The following is a 15192-nucleotide window of genomic DNA, read 5'->3' as shown; positions in this document are numbered from 1 at the left end:
TTTGAAATTCTATTCCTCCCACACCTTTTTCCTCACTTCAACCATTCAAGCATCAAACTTTTCAGCCAATTCAGAAGATATGTTTTAAGACTTTTGGTCTTTGTAACATTTAAACATTTCCAAGTTATTCAAGTTTTTGTCAATTTTTAAAATCGGTTCCTGTGATTGGACAAAACAGAAAATGTAGCTCAACGACTGGTCCATTTTGGGCACCAGTAAACAGGTACATAATGGTATGCAAGTGGGTATATAAGGGTTCAAATCCCATATTAAACATTGTGCTGCATGGTGGTACATCAGTTTTTTCGCCCAGCGTGTTGTGCACTGGTCCATCAAAAAGCTTCAGCTTTAGATGCAAACTGTCAGTTAAAGTATGGGCAGTCTGCACATGTAAGATAACGTCTGTGCAATGCTGATCTTGAAAAGTTAAACACTTAATATGAAGTGTTTATATATTGTAAAAATTAAACTGTGGAGAAATGACAGTTCAATTTTAAATTGTTAAAATGCTTCAAATGAAACAAAGTAGTCATTCCAGCAAAATGTTTGAGACGCTACTCCTCCTATATCTTTTGTCGCACTTTAACCATGCAAATGTCAAACTGTTCAGTTCATTCAGAAGATATGTGCTATGACTTTTGGTCTTTGTAACATTAACTATGATGTGTATGTAAAGTGCCCTGTGATAACACATTTTGTGAAGTGGTGCTATACAAATAAAGCTGAATTGAACTGAATCCATGAATACACATTATGCAGTCAGTCCTGCAGAGTTTTCATTGTAGAACTGCTATCACTGGCAGTTACAGGCAGATAAATCTGAATATCTACAAAACAGTGGAAATAAACTTTAAGCTTTTTAATTGTATTAGGACAAAAAGGATATCTCGGCAACACCATGATTGAGGGAAGACACAGCACTGACCTACATTGACAGAAAAGCTTCTGTTGGTCAAGTAAGACCGAAAGCTTTTTAGTACTGTGCCTTTCATACCTGCACATCTCTTCACCTCTTCTCTTCCTGCTCTCAGAGAGGACGGACGCTTTTTCTCTCCCTCCCGTTCCCACTCTGACCTGCTGCTTCTTTGTATTGTCATCTATATATCTGAGCCTCTTGCTTCATTTCCTTCCGAATTTAAATCATGGATCTGGTCAGCTGGTCTCTCAATCCAACTTATAAAATCTTTTTTCCCCAAAGAATGGGCGAATGGGAGCCCACAGGTCCAGACAGAGTGCATGCTGCTGGATACATGATGAAGGTCATGTGCATGCTGCTTCTTTCTGTGGAGGATTTCTACACAATTGGATTTATGATAACTGGGTTTCTGCGGGTTGGTATGTGCTGTTTCCTGGTGTCTCGCAAATTCTGGAAGATCTGTGATGGACTACGCCGAACAACTAGCACTCGAACTCATGCGTGACAGCTCTGGACCACGACTGGAGCTGATAGTGGTTCTGGAGCTCATCCGTAAGTAGGAAACATCTTGGAGAAGCGGTTGCTCGGTTTTGGTGGAAACTGACCCCCAATTCGGCTGTTTCGGAGTCCAACAGAGACCACTTAGGATTCAAAGCTGAGCCAAACGAAGCTTAGCTTGACCCAAAACAAAGCTGGTATCTGAATCGCTCTCTGACTGGCCTTGGGCAGGCTGGTTATCACGTCTCCTGGAATGTAATGCTGTCTGACGCTCAGCCCCCCTCCTAACCCCCCCTCCCTTTCTCAGGCCTGTGGAACTTAAACTGAACTCAGCTCTCAAGGAAGCATTTACATCAGGTGGCACAGATGAACTGGGGAAAGTTCACAGACTCACTCACTGAACACACACATACACACACTCACACACACACACACACACACTCACACACACTGTTACAGACACACTCTCCTATCTTTCACCGCCTTCTCCAGACCTCGCCCCTCCCTCCACTCACGGACGGCGAGTTGGATGGGCGGGCTGCTTGGCTGGCTGCGACCTCACTGGCTGTCTGGGAGACCCCACCCACCCCCCTCCCATATTGTGTGTTGTCTATTGTCTGAACTTGTGTTTATGTTTAGAGGTGTTTTTTTTTTTTGTTGCATCTTTATACTTCCTCCTTTAGGTGAAGTGTAGAGATACTTCTTTTTTTCCAACACCCACCCATCCTTCCTCATGTCATCTTTCCTCAGTCCATGGCTCGTTGAGGTCCTAAGACGTCACAGAGCAGGTCTCAGGCCAGCAGAAAGACAGAAATCCAATAAACTAACTGACTTGTCAGAGTACCGGCTTCAGCTCTCAGTCTTCACATCCAGTCTAAAGGCTGCAAAGATAGACTTCTATCAGAACAAGATCCGCAATGCTCCTAACGCACGACAGCTATTCATGGCATTTAACTGTCTCTTCTTTCTCCAGCAGCTGCTCAGCCTCCCGCCACGCTGACTGCAGACATGTTGGCTTCCTGTTTTACTGAAAAGGTTGCTACCATCAGGAATCAGTTCTCTGAGCCTGACCAGCTCAGTCCACCACATCCAGCTAGTGGTGCTTCATTTTGCTCCTTCCGCACTCTGAATGAGAATGAAGTCCTAAAGCTTCTACAAAACTCTAAACCCACTACCTGTGCTCTTGATCTGGTCCCTACTGACATCCTGTAGAGTATTTCTCCTACAATCAAGCTGCAGTAACTCATATTATGATCTCCTCTCTGGAATCCGCTGTCTTTCCCTCTGTCTTCCAGCAAGCTCGGGTCACCCCGCTGCTGAAGAAACCCACACTCAACCCAGTCCAGGTTGGAAACTACTGGCTGGTCCCACTGGTGCCGTTCTTATCTAAACTACTAGAGCGTTCAGTCTTCAGCCAAGTCTCACAGTTCCTCCATGATGAAAACCTGTTAGATCCACATCAGTCTGGCTTTAGGCAAGACCATTCCACTGGAACTGCTCTCCTGTCTGTTACCGATTCCCTCCGGCTGGACCAGATCCACTGGTCAGTCCTCAGTCCTGGTCCTGCTGGACCAGATCCACTGGTCAGTCCTCAGTCCTGCTGGACCAGATCCACTGGTCAGTCCTCAGTCCTGCTGGACCAGATCCACTGGTCAGTCCTCAGTCCTGCTGGACCAGATCCACCGGTCAGTCCTCAGTCCTAGTCCTGCTGGACCAGATCCACTGGTCAGTCCTCAGTCCTGGTCCTGCTGGACCAGATCCACTGGTCAGTCCTCAGTCCTGGTCCTGCTGGACCAGATCCACTGGTCAGTCCTCAGTCCTGGTCCTGCTGGACCAGATCCACTGGTCAGTCCTCAGTCCTGGTCCTGCTGGACCAGATCCACTGGTCAGTCCTCAGTCCTGGTCCTGCTGGACCAGATCCACTGGTCAGTCCTCAGTCCTGGTCCTGCTGGACCAGATCCACTGGTCAGTCCTCAGTCCTGGTCCTGCTGGACCAGATCCACTGGTCAGTCCTGGTCCTGCTGGACCTGTCTGCTGCTTCTGACCCAGCCAACCATCAGATTCTCCTCTCCACTCTCTGAGCTCGGCATCTCTGGATCTGTCCTCTCCTGGTCCACGTCCTACCTCTCAGGAAGATCCTTCAGAGTATCCTGGTGAGAAGAAGTGTCCAGATCACATGAAAACTGGGGAGCCTCAGGGATCGGTGCTCGGCCCTCTTCTCTTTCCACCATACACCTCCTCATTCGGTGCAGTTAGAAGCTCTCATGGCTTCTCCTACCACTGCTATGCAGATGACACTCAGCTTTTCCTCTCCTTCCCACCAGACGACACAACGTTTCACTGAGAATATCAGCTTGCCTTGCTGATATCTCTGCATGGATGAAGGATCGCCACCTTCAGCTCCATCTGTCCAAGACAGAGCTCATTGTCTGTCCACCCAATCCTTCCTTACATCCGCAATTAAGTGTGAAGCTCCACTCTGTCACACTTGTTCCTACGTCTGCTGCCTGGAATCTGGGTGTCATGGTGGATGACCAGCTGACCTTTAAGGTCCATGTTGCCTCGGTTGCCCGTACCTGCCGATATGCTCTCTACAACATCAAGAGAATCAGTCGTAGCTGACAGAACACGATTCAGCTTCTGGTTCAGGTTCTGGTCATCTCACACATCGATTACTGCAGTTCCTTACTGGCAGGTCTGCCTGCATGCTGGTTAAACCTCTGCAGATGATCCAGAACCAGCAGCATGTCTGGTTTTTAACCAACCCAAACGGGCTCATGTCACTCCGCTGCTAATCGCTCTTCACTGGCTTCCGGTTGCAGCACGCATCACATTTAAAGCTTTGCTTCTGGTTTACAAAACAATAACTGAAACGTCTCCCGTCTACCTTCACTCCCTAATCCAGACTTACACTCCCTCTCCACAGCTACGTTCCACCAGTGAAAGACGCCTCGTGTTACCACCACAACGTGGGACTAAATCTCCAGCTAGACTCTTTTCCTCTGTTGTTCCACGATGGTGGAATGATCTCCCAAACTCTGTCCGCTCTGCAGAGTCCCTGTCCACTTTTAAGACCCAGCTGAAGACTCAGCTCTTCAAGGAGAACTTCAACACTTAGTTTAGCTGTATTTGTTGGAAAGTTGGAGAACTTAGACCAGTTCTTTGCAACAAACATTATGGTATTAATTCTTTGTATTATAACATAGGTGGTATTATAGGGTGGGAAGGGAGTAAACAAAAAAAAAAAAAAAGATGTAGCACTTCATAGAAGGATCAGTCCACCAGCACCTTCCTACCATGTCCTCTACTGTCTGATTTCCTGCTTGTGTTGTTCTCACTCATGTGTAAGTCGCTTTGGATAAAAGTGTCTGCTAAATAACTGTAGAATAGAATAAAAGAAAAATAGAATTATAAGATGGCGCCGGTAAAACTGGCTGCGGGGCCGAAGTATCAGTTCGTTCCGTAAACTTGTCAAATGTAAATGTCTGTATGTCTAACCTTGGACGAGCTGACTTGAACCTTGAATTTCCCCTCGGGGATAAATAAAGTATTTTTGATTTGATTTTGATTTGACATGTCTCCAAGCGAGTGAATGCCGTGCCAAAAGTTGCCAAGTCTAAAGGTACAAGAACTACAAATTTACCTGAAGTAACAGCTACAAACAAATCCTTAAAAACTTTTAAAAGGGCAGTTTCTCTACTTTAAAGATGGACTTAAATTTTTCTGCAGTTTCGTTTAAGTCGAGGTGAGATTGAAGTTGGTCATAAACAACTTTCTCAGACCTTTGACAGAAACAGCAGCTTTGATATTAGTCAAACATCAGACTAAACATTTGAGTCAAGTGTGTTCTTTTAATGAGTTGTTGAACCACAGCATGTTTCAGGGCAGTTGGATCTGATTAAAAATGGTTTATAAAATACAAATATGAAATTTGAACTAATTAATGAGACAAACTAACTTGATTATTTCAGCTCGAGAGAGAAACTGGTTTGGTTAAAAAGTGTAAATGCTACGAGGTGGAGATCAATGTGACATGGATGGATGTTTTGGTAATTAACAGACTTTTACCTGAACACTCCGATGGTCAGCCACATGACAAACATAAACACTCTAAACAAAGACGGACTCTGATCCTGCTCCTGATCCAGCATGAATCCTGCCCTCTGTTCATCCCAGCCGACAACGTCGTCAGACATATTCCGACTGCAGCTTTCAGACTACAGCTCGCATCAGATCCAGTCTTTTTGTTTCTCTTAAGGATCTAGAACCAAATAAATTGATTTTAACCCATTTTTGCTTTTTTTTTTTTTTTTTTTTAACCTTTTGCTTAGAGAAGATCTATTGAACAAATAATTTAATTGTTTAAATCAAGGGTAGGCAACTCTGGTCCTCGAGTGCCACAGTCCTGCAAATGTTAGGGTTGGAAAGTGGACGGAAAGAGTGGTGATGGCGCCAGTGTGTTTGGCCCGCTGTCTGTCTATGCGCACTTTGATATTGTTTGTGGCAATCTTAGCACTTGTGAATGTGTGAATCATCTGAATCTTCGGCCGCTAAAGCAGCTGTCATGTGGAGCTACTTTGGAGGCTAGCACCGTGACTCCAGCCAGGATAGCCCTGGTAAACGCCAGATCGCTGGCCAACAAGACATTTATCATTAAGGATTTTGTTGTGAGCCATGAGCTGGATTTCCTGTGCGTAACTGAAACTTGGCTCGGCGTTGGTGAGTCAAATGCCTTCTCTGAACTGTTGCCTGTCGACTATTCCTATATTTCTACGCCAAGATTGTCAGGTCGTGGCGGGGGAGTAGCGACTGTTTTTAAGAACAAATTTAAATGCACACCGTTCATTTGTGATCTGTCTGCGTCGAGCTTTGAAATGAATGCGTTTGTTCTGGCCGCTGATCCTCCTGTGTTGTACGCTGTTGTTTACAGGCCACCCAAGTACAATAAAGACTTTATCAGTGATTTTTCACGCTTCTTAGCAGAGATATTGCCCAAATATGACCGCATACTGATTGCTGGTGACTTTAATATTCATGTGTGCTACACTGATAAGCCTATGGCGAAAGACTTTTTGGACCTTATCGAGACTTTTAACCTTGTGCAGTCTGTCTCCGGACCTACGCAGGAACACGGACACACATTAGATATCGTATTGTCGTACGGCCTTTCAATATGTGACCTGGAAGTTTGTGATGCTGTGTTTTCAGATCATATGCCGATTTTATTTAATGTGCCTTTCTTGTGCAACGCAGATAAACCGTGCGCTCCTGCGCGCCTCTGTCGTGTCGTTAACTCGTCCACTGTGGCTCAGTTCTCCGCTGCCTTTAACCAGTCCACTTTATCTAGTGATTTTTTGAGCTCTGATTGTGACGTTGATGAGTTTGCAATTCGTCTTGATTCGCTCTGTGTGTCTATTTTGGACAGTGTGGCTCCGCTAAAAGCTAGGCGGGCAAAGCCTAAATCTGAGCCTTGGTTAAATGAGTCCACTCGCGCTGCGAGACGTGAATGCAGGAGAGCTGAGCGCAGGTGGAAAAAGGATAAGTTGCAAATTTCTTTTCAAATGTTAAAGGCCAGTCTGCACAGATATCAGAAATGTGTAAAATTAGCCAAGTCAAAATATTTTTCTGATATGGTTACTGCTAACAGGCACAACCCATGTGCTCTCTTTAATTTGGTGAATGCTTCTCTTAATGTCCCCCAATCTGACAGCCTTGAAGCCTCACATAAAGTGTGTGAGAACTTTTTGAACTTTTTTGTGAATAAGGTTGTAACCACAAGGGCTCTTATTTCCCCTCAATCTGTCTGTCTGTCTGACTCTGTCACATGCACTGCCTTATTCTCTCAGTTGGAGCCTGTGACTCTCTCTATTTTGGAGAAGGTTGTTAGTGGAATGAAGCCTGTGGGCTCACCTGATGATTCCATTCCTCCGCGCCTCTTTAAAGAGGTGTTTCCAACCATAGCACCCTTTGTTGTACATCTTGTGAATGGAAGCTTGGTAAAAGGAGTGGTGCCAAAATGCTTGAAGCACGCTGTTGTTCAGCCATTAATAAAAAAAGTCTGGCCTTGATAACAATGATTCTTCAAACTTTCGTCCAATTTCTAAGCTTCCATTCCTGTCCAAAATTCTGGAAAAAATTGTATTTTGTCAATTGAAGGCATTTCTGGATGCACATGAGATCCCTGAAGTTTTTCAGTCTGGTTTTAAAAATTTGCACAGCACAGAGTCTGCTCTACTTAAAGTCTTTAATGACATTTTGATGTATACTGACTCTGGTCATACTGTTGCACTGGTTTTGTTAGATCTGACCGCTGCGTTCGACACAGTGGATCATGAAATCCTACTGTGCCGACTCGAGAACACAGTGGGCATTCACGGGGCTGCCTTGGAGTGGTTCCGTTCCTACTTAGCAGATAGGAGTTTTTGTGTGAGATTGGGTGACTTTGCTTCATCCTCGGCCCCCTTGAATTGTGGCGTGCCACAAGGATCAATCCTTGGTCCGCTCCTTTTTTCATTGTATCTGTTGCCGCTGGGGTCTATTCTCCGAAGGCTTGGTGTGTCTTTTCATCTTTATGCTGATGATAGCCAAATTTACATTCCCCTCAAACGTCAAGAAAGCTTCAGTGCCACTGAACTCTTAAAGTGCAGTGATGAAATTAAAATTTGGATGTCAATAAATTTTTTGCATTTTAATGATAAAAAAACAGAGGTTCTTCTTCTTGGACCTAGCAGTGTTGCTGATGCTGTCTCAGTTAACCTTGGATCCTTTTCACAGTTTGTTAAGCCTACTGTCTGCAATCTTGGTGTGAAAATGGATCAGGAACTTAAATTGGACAAACAAATTAGTGCTGTGGTGAAAGCAAGTTTTTTCCACCTGAGACAGCTTGCAAATATAAGGTCCTCACTCTCAAGACATGATTTTGAAATTTTGATTCATGCTTTTGTAACTACACGGCTTGACTATTGTAACGCCCTGTACTGTGGGATCAGTCAGTCCTCTCTCGCACGGCTGCAGCTGGTGCAGAACGCTGCAGCGTGTCTTTTAACTGGATCTCGAAAGTCTGACCATGTTTCACCAGTTTTGTCTTCCCTTCACTGGCTCCCTGTCCGTTACAGAATTGATTTTAAAATTCTTTTATTTGTTTTTAAATGCCTGAACGGTCTGGCCCCTCGCTACCTGTCAGACCTGCTGGTGAGGTATTCCCCTACACGCTCTCTGAGGTCCACAGATCAACTTCTGCTTGTGGTTCCTAAGACGAAGCGTAAACTGAGAGGTGACCGAGCTTTTTCTGTTATTGGTCCCAAGTTGTGGAATAAGCTGCCCCTGTACATTAGACAGGCTGAATCGCTTCTTGTTTTTAAGTGTTGTCTGAAGACTCATTTTTTCTCTTTGGCGTTTGACTAATTTAAAGGGTTGTTTTACTATTAACAATGTGCTGATGCCCCATTATGATGTAAATATGTATGTTTTATTGTTTCTTCTGTACAGCACTTTGGTCAACTTTGTTGTTTTTAATGGTGCTTTATAAATAAACTGGATTGGATTGGTTAGGAGTTTCCTTGCTGCAACACACCTGATCCAAATCAATGGCTAATTAGCAGACTTGTGCAGGGTTTGATGTCAAGCTCTGCACAAGTCTGCTAATTAGGTCTGATGTGTGCCAGGTGTGTTAGAGCAGAGAAACTCCTAACATTTGCAGGACGGTGGCACTCGAGGACCGGAGTTGCCTACTCCTGGTTTAAATTCATGGTGCAGCTGCAGACTCGCAAGTTTAAGTACATGAATGCTTGTAAAAGGTCTGAATAAATATTTAAGAATCAGGTGCAGGAACCTGCACCAGACACCAGGTAAACAGACATTGAGACTCAAACAGGTAGAAACATCTAAACGCAAACTTTATGATCTGGTCAGCTGCTTTGAGTAACTCAGTTTTTAATAATTTGTGTTTCTGCATCGTAACGATGACTAACTCCTGTATCATGAAAGTGGAGATGAAATAGGTAGCCTGGTTCCCCCAAGATGTTGGACAAAGTCTCAGCAACATCACGTTCTCTGCTCCAGGGTTGGCTAATCTTCTCTATGCTGATGAAACTCTGCTTTCTGTCTTTATGATGAGAATATAAAGTAGGTGTTAAAATTAAGGCGTGATAGTCGCTTGAGCATGACCTGCCCATGTTGTCTGATGTTTGTGTCTTCATTGGTGTTTCTCGAGGGTTCCAATCTAGGCCCAGTTCACATATAATTTTGCTTCGCTGCTTTGCTGATGAAAGCCAACTTTATAAACTGACCAGGACAATCTTAAGGCTGTCTTGAAGAAACTGATTGTTTTCAAGACAGATAAATAAATAAATCTCACTGACTTACAAAAGTTTTTTAAAAACCACCATGGATCTCAACAGATCAGATGAGGAGAAAAATTAGTTAGCTAGGTATGGAACAGAGGGATATTTTAAGTAATAAATGAATAAAAAGCATCAGGATTGGATGAGTTACCTGCTCCAGCTGGGCTGCTGTGTAGACAGTTTGGGGAGATGATGCTGGTGCGAACAGAACTGGATGTGTGGCTACCGACATTCATGACCGAGGTGGCAGGCGTGTGCGGTGCTGGGGTGATGATGAGCGGCTGGCGTGGAGGACCGTGCAGTTGGTGCTGGTTGTGGTGGTGCTGAGAAGGGCTGGACGGGATGCCATTCTCAGACAGGAACTCCTCCAGGTCCATGTACTCAAGTTGGAATGTGTCTCCATCATAGGGGATGGTTTTATCCCATAGCGTGGGGCCCAGGAAGGCCGACTGGGGGGTTCTGTGCTCCTCCTCCAGGTTCTTCTCCTTCTGCTCCTTACTGAAAGCTGCAGAAGAGCATGGAGGGAAAAAAACTCAGGAATATTCACACACGGGTGAATTAGCTGCGTTCACATTACAGGTCTTAACGCTCAAATCTGGTATTGTTTCCAAGGTTGTTCATGTTATCATTTCAATGCAATTGGATGTCTGGAAGCTACACATCCACATGTGTTTATCAGTTTCAGAGCTGAGTAAAAATTATGATCTAACATTATTCCACCCGTCATGTCTGTCTCACTTTGATTGCCCAAAAATCAGATGAAATGCAACGTGACTGCTCAGACTGAGGTTTGGATATCCGATTTAACTCCATCCATCGCTGATCATTCACATATAAACTGATTAACACCCAGGGCAGGCTATGCTATAGCTAAAAAATCACAATGACAGACCTTATTATTTTAATACCAAGGCATAAAGGGCAATGTGTCTCCAAAATAAAGTTACGCCATCTGCACTTGATGAGTTTTGTCTCATGTCAGGATGTGTGGCACAAAAGTTTGAGTTTCAGATCTGAATCTGAAAGGAGAGAACTGAAACTGAACAACGAAAAGTTTCAATTTTACAACAGTACTCATGAAAAAGATTCATTTTCAAATACAGTCATTCAAATTCTTAAAGCAATTATTCAAACAGGCATATTCAGATTCAGATTTAACAATTCATATTCAAATATAAAGAATTCAGATTTTTTCCTGGTGGCACAAAATTTATCCCATATACATCACAAAAGTTTCATGGCAACACTTTGCATTGTCACTGGACACGACGTTCGGGTCACATTATCAGTTCATCTCAAGATGCATCAGAAACAGAACACGCTCTGAAGCTAGATATATGTGTACATTCATAGAACTGAAAACTGATTTTTGTTAGGATTAAAGGAAGCTGGAGAAAAGTTTAAAAGTCATATTTAGCAGCGAGTGAAGAATCAGGGTCTTCTGGCAAATTTAAACTGGAAATAAAGTGTTTACTTTACTATCCCGATACAACAAACATGAGTCAAGCTGACATGTTTTATGTCTCCAAACAGGTAAATAAAAATTATTTTAAACCAAAACTATTGATAAAAATGGGGGAAAAAAATCATTGATCAATAAACTATTTGAGGTAAATGTTTAATTGTTTAATTCAAATGCAGTTATTCTGTCATTAATATGAAGTAAAAATGTGGATTTTAGAGTTTTAGTTGAACAGAAAATGGACTCTGAAGACATCCAGAAGCTTCAGAAACACGCAGATGATCAGTTGTCAGAAATCAGGCAGAATTTTTCTCCAATATTCCCAATAAAAAGGTGGAATTTTCCTGACGTTTCTCCCGGTGGAAGATCCAGGAACAAACTCTGGAAGAAAAGTTCAGAACTTCCTCACCAACCCTCATTCAGCAGATCTTTTACCTTCATGACGCAGCGGCTTCTCCAGCAGCGCCCTGAGGACTCGTGCGTGGCCGCGGGCACGAAACTCGGGTTCAGCGGGACGTGGATCTGGGACATGTCCTCCAACATGGCAGCCTGCATCGAGGAACCTCCGCAGATCCAGCAGAGAGCCGGGCTGCTCCGCGCGCTACGTCTACTGGAAAGCGCGTGCCTGCGCAGGGGGAGGAGGACAGACCGGGTCCAGATCCCATGTGACGTCAAACAGCAAGCTGGGCACGCGTATCTCCACCCCAGCACACACGGGCGCGCGCGCACACCTTTCACGCTAAATTAAAGATGAAAAACGGAAAGTTGATAAAAAATATTCTGAAAGTTTCAGAATAAAAACATCAAAATTTATTTATCATATTTGTCCCCCATCAGAGTCTGTCCCCCATCAGAGAGTCTGTCCCAGATCAGAGACTCTGTCCCCCATCAGAGACTCTGTCCCCCATCAGAGTCTGTCCCCCATCAGAGAGTCTGTCCCAAATCAGAGAGTCTGTCCCCCATCAGAGAGTCTGTCCCAGATCAGAGAGTCTGTCCCCCATCAGAGAGTCTGTCCCCATCAGAGTCTGTCCCCCATCAGAGAGTCTGTCCCCCATCAGAGAGTCTGTCCCCCATCAGAGTCTGTCCCCATCAGATAGTCTGTCCAGCATCAGAGAGTCTGTCCCCCATCAGAGGGTCTGTCCCCCATCAGAGTCTGTCCCAAATCAGAGAGTCTGTCCCCCATCAGAGGGTCTGTCCCCATCAGAGAGTCTGTCCCCATCAGAGTCTGTCCCAAATCAGAGAGTCTGTCCCCATCAGAGTCTGTCCCAAATCAGAGAGTCTGTCCCCATCAGAGTCTGTACCAAATCAGAGAGTCTGTCCCCCATCAGAGAGTCTGTCCCCATCAGAGAGTCTGTCCCCCATCAGAGAGTCTGTCCCCCATCAGAGAGTCTGTCCCCATCAGAGTCTGTCCCAAATCAGAGGGTCTGTCCCCCATCAGAGAGTCTGTCCCCATCAGAGAGTCTGTCCCCCATGAGAGAGTCTGTCCCAAATCAGAGAGTCTGTCCCCATCAGAGTCTGTCCCAAATCAGAGAGTCTGTCCCCCATCAGAGAGTCTGTCCCCATCAGAGAGTCTGTCCCCCATCAGAGAGTCTGTCCCCCATCAGAGAGTCTGTCCCCCATCAGAGTCTGTCCCAAATCAAAGAGTCTGTCCCCATCAGAGTCTGTCCCAAATCAGAGGGTCTGTCCCCCATCAGAGAGTCTGTCCAAAATCAGAGGGTCTGTCCCCCATCAGAGGGTCTGTCCCCCATCAGAGAGTCTGTCCAAAATCAGAGGGTCTGTCCCCCATCAGAGGGTCTGTCCCCCATCAGAGGGTCTGTCCCCCATCAGAGAGTCTGTCCCCCATCAGAGAGTCTGTCCCCCATCAGAGAGTCTGTCCCCATCAGAGTCTGTCCCAAATCAGAGGGTCTGTCCCCCATCAGAGAGTCAGTCCCCATCAGAGAGTCTGTCCCCCATGAGAGAGTCTGTCCCAAATCAGAGAGTCTGTCCCCCATCAGAGAGTCTGTCCCAAATCAGAGAGTCTGTCCCCCATCAGAGAGTCTGTCCCCATCAGAGAGTCTGTCCCCCATCAGAGAGTCTGTCCCCCATCAGAGAGTCTGTCCCCCATCAGAGTCTGTCCCAAATCAAAGAGTCTGTCCCCATCAGAGTCTGTCCCAAATCAGAGGGTCTGTCCCCCATCAGAGAGTCTGTCCAAAATCAGAGGGTCTGTCCCCCATCAGAGGGTCTGTCCCCCATCAGAGAGTCTGTCCAAAATCAGAGGGTCTGTCCCCCATCAGAGGGTCTGTCCCCCATCAGAGTCTGTCCCAAATCAGAGGGTCTGTCCCCCATCAGAGAGTCTGTCCCAAATCAGAGAGTCTGTCCCCCATCAGAGAGTCTGTCCCCCATCAGAGTCTGTCCCAAATCAGAGAGTCTGTCCCCATCAGAGTCTGTCCCAAATCAGAGAGTCTGTCCCCATCAGAGTCTGTCCCAAATCAGAGGGTCTGTCCCCCATCAGAGGGTCTGTCCCCCATCAGACAGTCTGTCCCCCATCAGAGGGTCTGTCCCCCATCAGAGAGTCTGTCCGCATCAGAGACTCTGTCCCCCATCAGAGAGTCTGTCCCCATCAGAGACTCTGTCCCCCATCAGAGGGTCTGTCCCCCATCAGAGGGTCTGTCCCCCATCAGAGTCTGTCCCAAATCAGAGGGTCTGTCCCCCATCAGAGAGTCTGTCCCCGATCAGAGTCTGTCCCCCATCAGAGAGTCTGTCCCCCATCAGAGGGTCTGTCCCCCATCAGAGAGTCTGTCCCCGATCAGAGTCTGTCCCCCATCAGAGAGTCTGTCCCCCATCAGAGGGTCTGTCCCCCATCAGAGAGTCTGTCCCAAATCAGAGGGTCTGTCCCCCATCAGAGAGTCTGTCCCAAATCAGAGAGTCTGTCCCCCATCAGAGGGTATGTCCCCCATCAGAGAGTCTGTCCCCCATCAGAGAGTCTGTCCCCCATCAGAGAGTCTGTCCCCCATCAGAGGGTCTGTCCCCATCAGAGAGTCTGTCCCAAATCAGAGGGTCTGTCCTCCATCAGAGAGTCTGTCCCAAATCAGAGGGTCTGTCCCCCATCAGAGAGTCTGTCCCCCATCAGAGGGTCTGTCCCCCATCAGAGAGTCTGTCCCCGATCAGAGTCTGTCCCCCATCAGAGGGTCTGTCCCCGATCAGAGAGTCTGTCCCAAATCAGAGTCTGTCCCCCATCAGAGGGTCTGTCCCCCATCAGAGAGTCTGTCCCCGATCAGAGTCTGTCCCCCATCAGAGGGTCTGTCCCCGATCAGAGAGTCTGTCCCCCATCAGAGTCTGTCCCAAATCAGAGGGTCTTTCCCCCATCAGAGAGTCTGTCCCAAATCAGAGTCTGTCCCCCATCAGAGAGTCTGTCCCCCATCAGAGAGTCTGTCCCAAATCAGAGTCTGTCCCCCATCAGAGAGTCTGCCCCCCATCAGAGTCTGTCCCAAATCAGAGTCTGTCCCCCATCAGAGAGTCTGTCCCCCATCAGAGTCTGTCCCAAATCAGAGGGTCTGTCCCCCATCACAGAGTCTGTCCCCCATCAGAGTCTGTCCCAAATCAGAGGGTCTGTCCCCCATCAGAGAGTCTGTCCCCCATCAGAGGGTCTGTCCCCATCAGAGAGTCTGTCCCACATCAGAGGGTCTTTCCCCCATCGGAGAGTCTGTCCCAAATCAGAGTCTGTCCCCCATCAGAGAGTCTGTCCCCATCAGAGTCTGTCCCAAATCAGAGGGTCTGTCCCCCATCAGAGAGTCTGTCCCCCATCAGAGGGTCTGTCCCCCATCAGAGACTCTGTCCCCCATCAGAGAGTCTGTCCCCCATTAGAGAGTCTGTCCCCCATCAGAGGGTCTTTCCCCCATCAGAGAGTCTGTCCCCATCAGAGACTCTGTCCCCCATCAGAGAGTCTGTCCCCATCAGAGACTCTGTCCCCCATCAGAGGGTCTGTCCCCCATCAG

At 46.5% G+C, this 15192-nt stretch overlaps 1 pseudogene across 1 annotated transcript in view; it reads right to left on the bottom strand.

The window, feature by feature from the left end:
- The window catches only part of LOC306771818 (hepatic leukemia factor-like), a 57485-nt pseudogene extending 45712 nt beyond the window's left edge, over positions 1-11773 (bottom strand). The window contains exons 1-2 of the transcript in view: positions 11654-11773; positions 9908-10261 (exon numbers count right to left, since the gene is read on the bottom strand). The product of the transcript in view is annotated as a hepatic leukemia factor-like (transcript). The remainder of the gene's footprint in view (positions 1-9907; positions 10262-11653) is intronic.
- Positions 11774-15192: the final 3419 nt, after the last annotated feature.

The sequence above is a fragment of the Telmatherina bonti genome (genome assembly GCF_933228915.1).
Source record: "Telmatherina bonti genome assembly, chromosome: 21".
Classification (NCBI taxonomy): Eukaryota; Metazoa; Chordata; class Actinopteri; order Atheriniformes; family Telmatherinidae; genus Telmatherina; species Telmatherina bonti.
The sequence above is the reverse complement of the archived record's forward strand: the minus strand, read 5'-3'. Positions and strand labels throughout refer to the sequence as shown.